General features: G+C 40.6%; 1 protein-coding gene across 3 annotated transcripts in view; it reads right to left on the bottom strand.

Moving 5' to 3' along the window:
- EYA3 (eyes absent homolog 3 (Drosophila)) overlaps positions 1-11,211 on the bottom strand; it is an 85,940-nt gene that overhangs the window by 35,059 nt on the left and 39,670 nt on the right. The window lies entirely within an intron of this gene.

The raw sequence follows: 11,211 nt of genomic DNA, 5'->3' as shown, positions 1-11,211 counted from the left end.
GTTTCGAACCGCTGACCTTAAGGTTCGCAGCCCGTTTCGTAACCACTACGCTACCAGAGCAGTTTCCAAGGAGCAGCTGGTGAGATTGAACCGCTGACCTTGCAGTTCAAATGGCTTTGCAGTCTGGCACATTAACACAGTGCCACACCAGAACTCCTTAGTAAAGAATTAAACAAGTTTCTCATATTCATTATTTTAGGAAATAATAAAGGGAAAAAAACAAAACAAAAACGTGAACAAAATGATAAGGCCTCAGTGAACTCAAGCTAAACTCACCTAAAAATGTATATAATTACTGCATGCCCTACCCCACACACATACAGTTATAATTAAAAAGCTAGGTACCTGGCTACCATTATTGAATGTTTTGATCAAGAAAGGACTCAAAAGGAGAATCCTGCTCCAAAGGGGTAAGAAGGTAGAAGAACACAATTCAAATTCTTAAGAATCCAGTCCTTTTAGATGCACAGAGACTAGAGGAATCCCTCAATCTACTGCCCTCAAAAATCTTTAAACTTTGAACCAAAACTATTCCCTGAAGTCATATTTAAACTAAATAACAGCTTATGTAAATTAGTAAAGAATGTTCACCTTGAGATCTGTGTTCGATCAAAGAGCTATCAATTCATACAGAAACTGGTAAAAGTAAGTCTAAAGAATAGATGAGAAGGTGACAGAATAGTAAATCCCAGTCAATAGTGGTAAATCAACTTAAGTAGAGAGTGAGAATGGTGCACAACATGAAGAAAATGTAACCAATACCATTCAACTGTATATGTAGAAACTGTTATGCAGATTTTCACCACCACCAAAAAAAGCCAGGCATCTCATAAAATTGTACAGATCATCTTGCATATTAATTAACAACAAAAACACTCTACTGCCATGAATCTGATGCATAACAACCCTGTAAGACAGAGTTGAAATGCCCTATAGGGGTTCCATGGCTGCAGTCTTTATGGAAGCAGATTGACATATCTTTCTCCTTCTGATTTGAAATGTTGACATTTAGATTAGCAGCTGAGTGCTTAACCACTGTGCCAGGGCTCACTGTATATTAATTACTGTTATTAAGTCAGTTCTGACGCATAGTGACCCTGTATAGTTTCTGAGGAATGGCTGGTGGGACTGAACTGCTGATCAAGTAGTTAGCAGTCCAGTGCTGATACAGCATCACACTAGGACTCTGTATGTTAATTAAGCAAGTTTAAAAAATAAAAGCAGTTAACAATGAATTATGCAATGAAGAGAAAAAATTTGAAGAATCATGTAGAATTCAAGTTGCAGCTTCTATTATAATATGAAGGGGTTTCAAAAAGTTAGTGAAACAACAGAATTAAAAAGCAATGACATTTTTCCATAATTTTTTTTGAAGACTCTCATAGAAATAGTTGCCAGCACACCAAAAGTCAATGACATGGCCACTTGTTTATGGATAGTTCCCATTTCTGTCTTGACAATGCTATCAAATCCTGCTATGAAATCACTGAAAGACAAGCATCTGGGAACCAAAACACAATGGAGGTTTACCAAATATAATTCTAGATCTGAGACAGAAATACTTTTGATCAGAAAACCATCATTATAGGATGGTGAGGGACCACTGCTTCGAAGCTGGAGGATTAACCCAAGGGTTAATGGCATGAGAAAGTTTGTATATAAAAGATTTCGTTACTACATACTTTATTTCATATCCTGTCACTCTACCATCCTTGCTTTCTTTGAATTTACTAATACAAGCTCTTCCTTACTTGAGAAACTTTGCAGTGTTGTCCTTTCTGCCTGGATTATTGTAGCTGCCCCACTCCCTTGATTTTCCAGCAGAGATGGTTCGTTAGTAGGTCCTATCTCCTCAGAGAGGTCCTCTTTGGCCCTCTATTAAAAAAAAGTAAGACTTTCCCTGTATTACCAATCACAAATAAGTCTGTTTCTTTTAGAGTTCTTTTCAAACTTTATTATTTATTTATTTGCTTGCTTTCTGTCTCTTCCACTAAGCTGTAACTACCATAAAGGCTGATCACTGCTCAAAGGCTGATCACAGTAGGTGATGCTCAATGAACACTTGTGAGCTTCATGTACTCGGTGTTGTGAGAAATAAATTCTCAAGATGGTCTATCTTTAGGAATAAGGGGGTTCAGGAAGTGGCTAATTGAGATTGTTTGCTTGTATAGCAACAGGGACTCATATACCTGGAGTATGTGAGAGGAATGAACTGGGGAAGGGGTAAGGGAACCCATTCAAGAGTAGAAACTTTTAAAATAAGAATGCAACCATCAAAAGGAAATAGACACTTGGAACAACAAGGCTCTGTAATACAGGGATCGAGGCACAGTCTGAAGAGGGGAAATAATACTAAGATGCTTGACTGTCCTATGAATATTGGTTTCCCTTGCCTACTATTGTAAAATAGACACTTCAGAGGGATAGAAAGGAATGTCAGGAAACATGACTACAGAAAGCTTGTAAACCCATCTTCAGCCTATAACTAATTGGAATACCTAAAAGGGGTTCTAGAACTTGCCCAGTGAAACAGGCCTCTTGCGGAGCCATTGCAGTGTATAAGACCTTAGGTGGAATCCTGAGCCCTATCCAGAACCTTCTGAGGTGGGATATTCCCACTAGAAAGGACAAACAGACCAGCCTGGAACAGCTAGAGTGACAGAAGATACATCTTCAAAGAAAAGAGCATCAGGAAAACCCCAAAACAAAAATGGCAGTATGACTGGCAACTACAAGTTGTTTGCCAGAAGCCATCAAGGCAAGCAATCAAATTCCTTCAGGACAGAACCCCTCTAAGACAGAAACTCAAAGGGAACAAAAGCTTGCAGACAACCACAGTGGTCGACTGGTGAGTGGAATAGGGGGAAATGCAGCAATGAAGAAATGGGCTGAGTTCAACCAACTCCTGTTGATCTGGAGATGAGAGAGTGAAGAAAAAGGGCTGGTTGGTCCAAAGTGTGGTGAGACCTCGGGACATCTGAGTTCTTGGACAAGGACATAGCCACGGAGGGCTAGAGCTGAGAGTTAAGCATTCAGCTGATATGAGGTGAGGGGAGGCACGCAAGAACACCCAAAGTTGCTGATAGTACCTATTTGACCTAGCCTTAATGGCTTGAAAATCAGAACTCGGCTAGAGGAAGATAAAAAAAGAAAACAATTTTTGATAAAGGAAACGCAGGTAAATTATTACAATTTGATGAACTTGACATATACTCATGGAGGTGGTGGTTGTTGTTATTAAGTGCCATTGAGTCGGTTCTGACTCATAGCAACCCTGTATAGGGTTTCCTAGGAGCGAATGGTGAGCTTGAACTGCCAACCTTGCAGTTCAAACGGCTTTGCAGCCTAGTGCATTAACCCCAGCTCCACACCAGGACTCCACTCATGAAGGCAGTAGCTCATAATACTAACAGAGAGGGAAGGAGTCTTCACATCAAATATCAATGCTATCCCGTCTGTATATAGGGTGGATAGAGAGATGGCAACTTAGACATTGGCTACCTAAAATGAGGGGGCGATAAAGGCACGAAGTGACTGGCTTATAAGGTTTCAAGAGGGAGTTTAGTTTAAGAGTACATGGAGGAAGATAAGAGTCCCCACTGAATAGTTTCCATCTTGTCTAGATGGGTCTGGTAAAAAGAGATGGGGATAAGATTCTTATGATTCAGTAGTGAGTAACTGTTATCATGGCTAATTTCAACTGTCACAATTATAAAGGTACATGTTTTGTAACAAAAATGGGGGAGTAATTGATCTTGCAGATAGGAAACAGAGGACCCTAGGACCATCACGGGAGAAGAGCATGAGCGGAATGTGAGATTATCCAGAGACGCAGCGACACCACAGATGAGGGTAAAGATGGAGATAAGGAGAGAGGGAAGAGCTGAGGGCTTTGGATTCATGGAAAGAGAGGGACTGAGAGCTGACTGCAGGAGGCAGGCTTGCAGAAACCCGCTGGCAGTTTAAATTATGCCTGAGTGTTTAAAAAAAAAGAGCCTGATGGTATGTGGAGGGGATTATAATCATTGTATGAACGTAAAATGGATGATCTGTCCTGTAAACTTTCACTCAATTCACAATAAAAACTTGAAAAAAAAAAAAGGAAATTGGCAATGTCAGGGAAGATTGTTCACTTCATAGTACTAAGTCAGTGAGGAACAGGGGAGGGACACTAGGGCTAGGAAATAAAAATGCCTTGTCTTCTGGATTTGGCACCTGATTTTAATCGAATAATAATAAAGTCACAAGTTCTGGTGTGCCACTGTGGGTTAATGTGCTGGACCGCAAAGTCAGTTTGAACTGCAAGATCAGTGGTTCAAGCTCACCAGCCATTCCTCAGAAATCCTATACAGGGTTTCTATGAGTTGGAACTGACTCCATAGCACTTAACAACAACTCACTAAAATGAGTACAGATTGGATTTCTTCATTGTTTGTCAGTAAGCACTGGTGATAACTCATCAGTGACCTCATTACAGGATAAGGTGGTCCACCCTTTTTCCCTCCGGAGACCCATCAGGGCAATAAGGTCCTAGTCAGGGGCTTGTATTAACCCACCAAGTGCCAAGAGGAACCAAGGTAGTTATCTAGGGTATCTACATCGTTTCTCACAGTGTGAAGGGCAAAATCATTTTCTGCTACTTAGGAAATAAAATGGTGGCCATTCTGTGGGTTCCTAAAACTTACTCTCAGTATGTTGCCAAAGTAACCAACAAAAACTTACTCATTTACTGATCACTTGAGATTCAATAGAAACGGCATATTTTGGTTAAAACTAATTGCCTAAGTAGGCCATTTATTCATGAACTGATTTATTTATCAAAGATTTACTGAATGTCTACTATGCGCCAAGTACTATTCATATGCCAAGTACTGTTCCATGTGCTTAGATTACACCAATGCACAATGAAACCTCCCCTAGAGGAGCTTAGTAAAATCTAAATAGTAAATAAAAAATTCTCACTATTGGAGTGAAATTTACAGATCATCATGAGCAGGAGGCCAGAATGACCCATGTGGTGATAGACTAGAGCTAGGGACATAGTAAGAACTCATGGCTAACTTAATACAGAGACATACAGTATATACAGATAACCATAAACCAACTTGTGCCCCGACCCCAATAAACAAAATTCAAAACCCACAAAAAAACAAACCCCAAACCTAGTGCTGTCAAGTAGATTCTTACTCACAGATTCCAACAGAGTTCTGGTGTGGCACTGTAGCATACACACTGGACTGCTAACCAGAAGGTCAGCAGTTCACACTCACCAGTTGCTCCTTGAAACCCTATATAGGGTCCCTATGAGTCAGAACTGACATGATGGCAGTCAACAACATAGGACAGAGTAGAATTGCCACATAAGGTTTCCAAGGCTGTAAAAAGACTGTCATGTTTTTCTCCTGTGATGCAGCTGATGCAGTAGAGTACTTGAACCACTGATTCATCAGGGCTCCTTAAAAACATCCATAGATACCCACAGATACTCAGGCTAGTATACACACATCTATTTCTTTGCTCTGTCAGTTGAGAGGGCCTAAAAGAAATGATACCTCAGTAGCAATGAAACCATATTAATTTTCTAATACTATTCTCCAATAATGGAGCCAGAGCACCTTGGAGGAATGGCTGCTTATAGGGCAGGGGCAAGAAATATATAAGATGAGCCTGGAGTGCCAAGAAAGGAAGTGATTAAAAACAAGGAGGGACAGTCAAAAGAGATACACAGCCAACTCAAAGAGATCCTAATGGTCCAAACTGGAACAATTTGAGCAACAAAATAAAGTATTTTAGATTATAATCCAAAGTATAAATAAATACCTATCAGTTCATATTGATATATAAAAATGAATAAATTAGTTAATAAAGGTGGAAGAAATGTAAAACTGATGATCTGTTCTGTAAACTTTCACTCAATTCACAATAAAAAGTTTAAGTAAAAAAAAAATAATAAACAAAGGTAGAGGAGATGAGCTAAGTGTCTTGTGAAGAAAAATGTGAATGAATGATACAAATACTCAACCTTAAGGAGCACTGGTGGCACAACGGTTAAGAACTTGGCAGCTAATAGAAAGGTCAGTGGTTAAACCTACTTGCTGCTTCACGGGAGAAAGATGTGGCAGTCAGCTCCCTAAATATTACAGCCTTGGAAACCCTATGGGTCAGTACCATTCTGTCCTACATGGTCACTATGAGTCAGATTTGACTTGACAGCAAAGGGTTTGGTTTTACCCTTAAAGAACCACCAGCCATTCCATGGAAACCCTATAAAGGGTCATTAGGAGTTGGAATCAACTCAATAGCACTTAAAAACAACAATAACATGATATAATGAAAAAGACACTAACTCCATGAGTTTCCCTAAATCTCAATAATTCCAGTCTAAATTGTGTGAAAAACATCAGATGAATTCCAATAGAGGTCTTACAATAGACCTGATCTGTACTCCTTAAAATCTGTCTGTTGTTGTTAAGTACAGTGGAGTTGGTTCTGACTCACAGTGACCCTGCACAGGGTTTCCAAGGCTGCAAATCTTTACAGGAGCAGAAAGCCTCATCTTTCTCCTGCAGAAAAGCTGGTAATTTCGAACTGCTGACCTTGAGGCAGCCCAATTTGTAACCACTATGTTACCAGAGTTCCTTTAAAACTGTCTTGTTATTGTTGCTGTTAGGTGACATCAAGTTGGTACTGACCCACAATGACCTTATGCACAGCAGAACGAAACACTGCCTGATCTTGTCTTGTTGTTGTTGTCAGGTGCCATCGAGTCGAAACCGACTCATAGCGACTCCATGCACAGCAGAACGAAACACTGCCTGATCTTGTCTTGTTGTTGTTGTCAGGTGCCATCGAGTCGAAACCGACTCATAGCGACTCCATGCACAGCAGAACGAAACAATGTTCGATCCTGGGCCAACCTCACCACCGCTGCCACCCCCGAGTCCATCAATGATGCCACCTGGCCGATCCATCTCGTTGGAGGTCTTCCTCTTTTTCTCTGACCCTCCACCCTACCCAGCATGACATCCTTCTCCAACGATTGTTTCCTCCGGACTACATGTCCAAAGTAGGAGAGACGAAGCTTAGCCATCCTGGCCTCCAAGGAGCACTCTGGCTGCACTTCTTCCAAAACAGATCTATTGGTTCTTTTGGCAGTCCATGGCACCCTCAGTATTCTCCTCCAACACCACAACTCAAAGGCATCAATTCTTCTACGATCCTCTTTATTCACTGTCCAGCTTTCGCATCCATATGAAGCTATTGAAAACACAATGGCCTGGGTCAGGCGCACCCTAGTCCTCAAGCTGACATCTCTGCCCTTCAATACTTTAAAAAGTTCCTGTGCAGCAGATTTGCCCAGTGCAATACGTCGTCTGATCTCTTGACTGCTACTTCCGCGAGTGTTGATAGTTGATCCAAGAAGAACGAAGTCCTTGACAACTTCAATCCTTTCTCCATTGATAAGAATGTTGTTTATTGGTCCAGTGGTGAGGATTTTTGTTTTCTTGACATTGAGATGCAATCCATATCGAAGGCTGTGCTCTTTAATCTTCATAAGTAAATATTTCAAGTCCTCTTCACTTTCAGCGATCAAAGTTGTATCATCTGCATATCGCAGGTTGTTAATGAGTCTTCCTCCAATCCTGATGCCACGTTTTTCTTCATAGAACCCAGCTTCTCGTATTATTTGCTCAGCATACAGGTTGAACAAGTATGGTGAAAGAATACAACCCTGTCTCACACCTTTCCCAATTTTAAAACTTTCAGTGTTCCCATGTTCTGTTCGAACAACTGCTTCTTGGTCTAGGTACAGATCTTGTCTAGAGGGCATCAAAAACAAGGAAAGTCTGGTAAACTGAACAGTTAAGAGCAAAAAGAGATAAGTAAATGTAATATGCTTTCCTGGATGGAATTCTGGGACAGAAATAGGCTAGCAGGCAAAAACTAAGGAAATTAACTACAAACTGTTAAGAATGCTGCTGTTAATTGCTGTCAAATCAGTCCCTGACTCATGGTGACCCATGACAATGAGACCAGATTACTGTGATTGTGATCAACAGGATATTTTCATTGGTTGCTTTTTAGAAGTAGAACACCAGGCCTTTCTTCCTAGTCTGTTTTAGTCTGGAAGCTTCACTGAAGCTTATTCAGCTTTAGAGCAACACTGAAGCCTCCCCTGAAAGACACCTGGTGGATTTGCTGAAGGTGCACTGGCCAAGAATCAAATTCACGCCTCCTGCATGAACAGTGAGAATTCTACCATGAACCCTCCACTACCCTCTTTGATAATAATAACGTACCACTATTGGCTCATGGAGTCCTGGTGTGGCACTGCAGGATAATGCACTGGAACAGAAGGTCCATGGTTCAGACTCACCAGGCGCTCCCCAGAAACCCTAATACAGGGGTGCTATGAGACAGAACCAACGCAATGGCACTTAACAACAACAAACAATGGAAGATATTAATAGGGGAAACTGGCTATATATATGCGCAAACTTTTGGTAAATCTAAAACAATTCTGAAGTCTATTAATTAAAAAATTAATTTCCTTAAAAAAGACTATTATGTGTTTGTGTACCAACATTATTCAAGATCAAAGACTCATTAAAGTTCAAGATTGAATTAAATTGTGAAATTTCTTTTGCCACTGAATGTTATTTAACCAAATAATCTCAATTGAAGAAAACGACCAGAGATAGGCTATAAGATAAGCACTAGACTGCAAGGTTGATTTGACCACCCGCCGAACCACTGACCTTTTGGTTCACAGTCCAGTGTTTATTCTACATAGTAACATGCAATTAAAAATGACCAGCAATTATCATCATTCACAAAATTATCTATCAAAAGAGAAATAATGAACCAACAGATAACAAGTTAGGATAGTAGTTAGCAAAATTTAAGTACTTTCATGACCCTTTTAAATGATCAACCCCTAAAATATTCCCAAAGAGGAGATTCTTATCTGGCCTCACATGGAAATAAGCATAGCTATCAGCCTCCTCAAATTCAAGATACAACTACACAGTGTGCGCAGGGTTCTATATCCCGGTAACCTGCTGCAACCGAGCCAATTCCAACTCATAACAACCCTATAATAGAGTAGAGCTGCTAAGCCTTATCTTTCTCCCAAGGAGCAACTGGTGGGTTTGAACCACGGAACTTGTGGTTAGCAGGCCAATGGTTAACCCACTGTACCACCAGGGCTCTTTTTATACCTGTTGTTGTTATGTGTTGTTGAGTCGGTTCCGACCCATAGTGACCCTGTATAGGGTTTCCAAGGAACAACTGGTGAACTTGTACCAACGATCCTGTAGTTCAAATCAACTTTGCAGTTTAGTGCATTAACCCACAATACCACACCAGGTTCAAATCCACCAGCCTCTTCTCAGAAACCCTCTACAGGGTCACTATGAGTTAGAACTGACTCAACAGCACTTAACAACAACAAAGAGGGTTATTAGTATAGAAGAAGTGAACTCTTTGCTCTTCTCTCACTACCTGGCTGTGAATTGGGGCTGTATTTGTATAGGAGGACCATTGCTATTAGATTTGCTTGTAGTTGGACCCAAAAGACCTATCAACCTAGAAGAATATTTATAAAGATGAAAAGGGGAATGGAAGAAAAGACAGACAAGCAAGTCATGCTCTTGAGTTTATTCCCACTTTAGGAAGAAAAAAGGAGGGAAGGATAGAAAAAAGGAAAATAAGCAAGATAACGTAGACTTGATAAACAGTAAGAAATACACGTAGCTTAGAGCAGGGTCTAAGGAGCACTATGACCAATTCTGCTTCTACTGGAACAGGTAGATGTCGTTGGTCCTCAATCATTTAATTGAAACCAGATTAAACTGAAAATAAAAATATTTTGCTTAATCTAATCTACAAAAGTTTTTTTTTTTGTAGAAAAAAAAAAAGTTTGTATTTTAAGAATAGTTCAGATTGTTTTTTGCTATTCCATCCAATTCATTCTAACATTCATTTTATAGGAGTGACATTTCAAAGCTAAGAGAATGCAGAAGAAAAGAAACTGACGAAAAGCCAGGTACTCAGACATAACAAGCAATCTAGGCAATAACAAATTGCTTTCACTGGATTTGGGGGAAGGGGCTAATTCCTGTGGTGCAGCGAATTATTTGATATAGCTCTTTGTAACTCTAGACAAAATGATTTGGTACATGCAAATTAGGTGCATGGAAATCTAAAGCGGGAACTGGTCAGTTTGTCATCCTGCTGGTTTTCAAATGAGCCATCTCAGAAGCAGGAAATTGGGGGTGGGGTAGGGGGTGAAATCTCAGATCTTACTACCATCAAGAAAGAAGAGCCAAGAGTAGAGCCTTTGGGCTCCTGAGATCCATGCACACTGCACTTCCTGGAGATCTAGGAGCCCGAGCTGTAACACCAGGGAAAGGATAGCAGTAGTCAGAGTATGACACAGAGTGGTGGGCTTCCTGGCCCATGGAGGGAGTAAAGCTGAAGTGTCTCTGGGCAGGAGGTCCAGGCAGCTAGGTTTGCTAACCCACAGAGCATTTATCAGCAAACTCTAAAGGAGCTTTATAACACTTGTTGAGCATGGTAGACTCCGAGGACCAAAGGCATGCACGGAGAAGAGGTGCTCCTGCCCTGTATCCTAAGCATTTATGATCCTGAATTGTAACCTATTAACACATCTAATAAACTCCATAATTATGGGTATGGCATGTGAGTTCTGTGTGGCCGTTGCAATGAATTATTGAACCACGAGGGAAGTAAGAGCGCTGTGGGGAAATAGAGGCATATCCAACCTCTGTCTCATAGGAATCAGTCTTGGGCTATTGTTGAGTTTGATTCTCCTTCCTCTTTGTGAAGTCAGAGGAGATCAGATGTGGCTCTCACACTTTTCTTACAATTCTATACTGCCTTTTGAATTTGACTTTTCTTCCCCTAACAATTCCACATCTCACAAGCAGCACACTCACACATTCCATGCTGATAACTGGACTTCACATAAGAGAATTGGAGTCTTCTGCTCATTAATAGTGTCACTGAGAACAGAACAGTGAAGTTTCATGCAAAAGGCAACACTTCAACTCTACTAAGCAGCTCACATTCAAAGAGCTAAACTACTTAGGAGCCACACTCCTTGGCTCTGGTTTGCAGAACACAAATGGCATGCACAAATGCAAATTTCACCCCCTTTTGCTTTAGAAGAAAGAACTCCTGTATTGC

Source organism: Chrysochloris asiatica, unplaced genomic scaffold (assembly GCF_000296735.1).
Source record: "Chrysochloris asiatica unplaced genomic scaffold, ChrAsi1.0 scaffold00047, whole genome shotgun sequence".
Classification (NCBI taxonomy): domain Eukaryota; kingdom Metazoa; phylum Chordata; class Mammalia; order Afrosoricida; family Chrysochloridae; genus Chrysochloris; species Chrysochloris asiatica.
The sequence above is the reverse complement of the archived record's forward strand: the minus strand, read 5'-3'. Positions and strand labels throughout refer to the sequence as shown.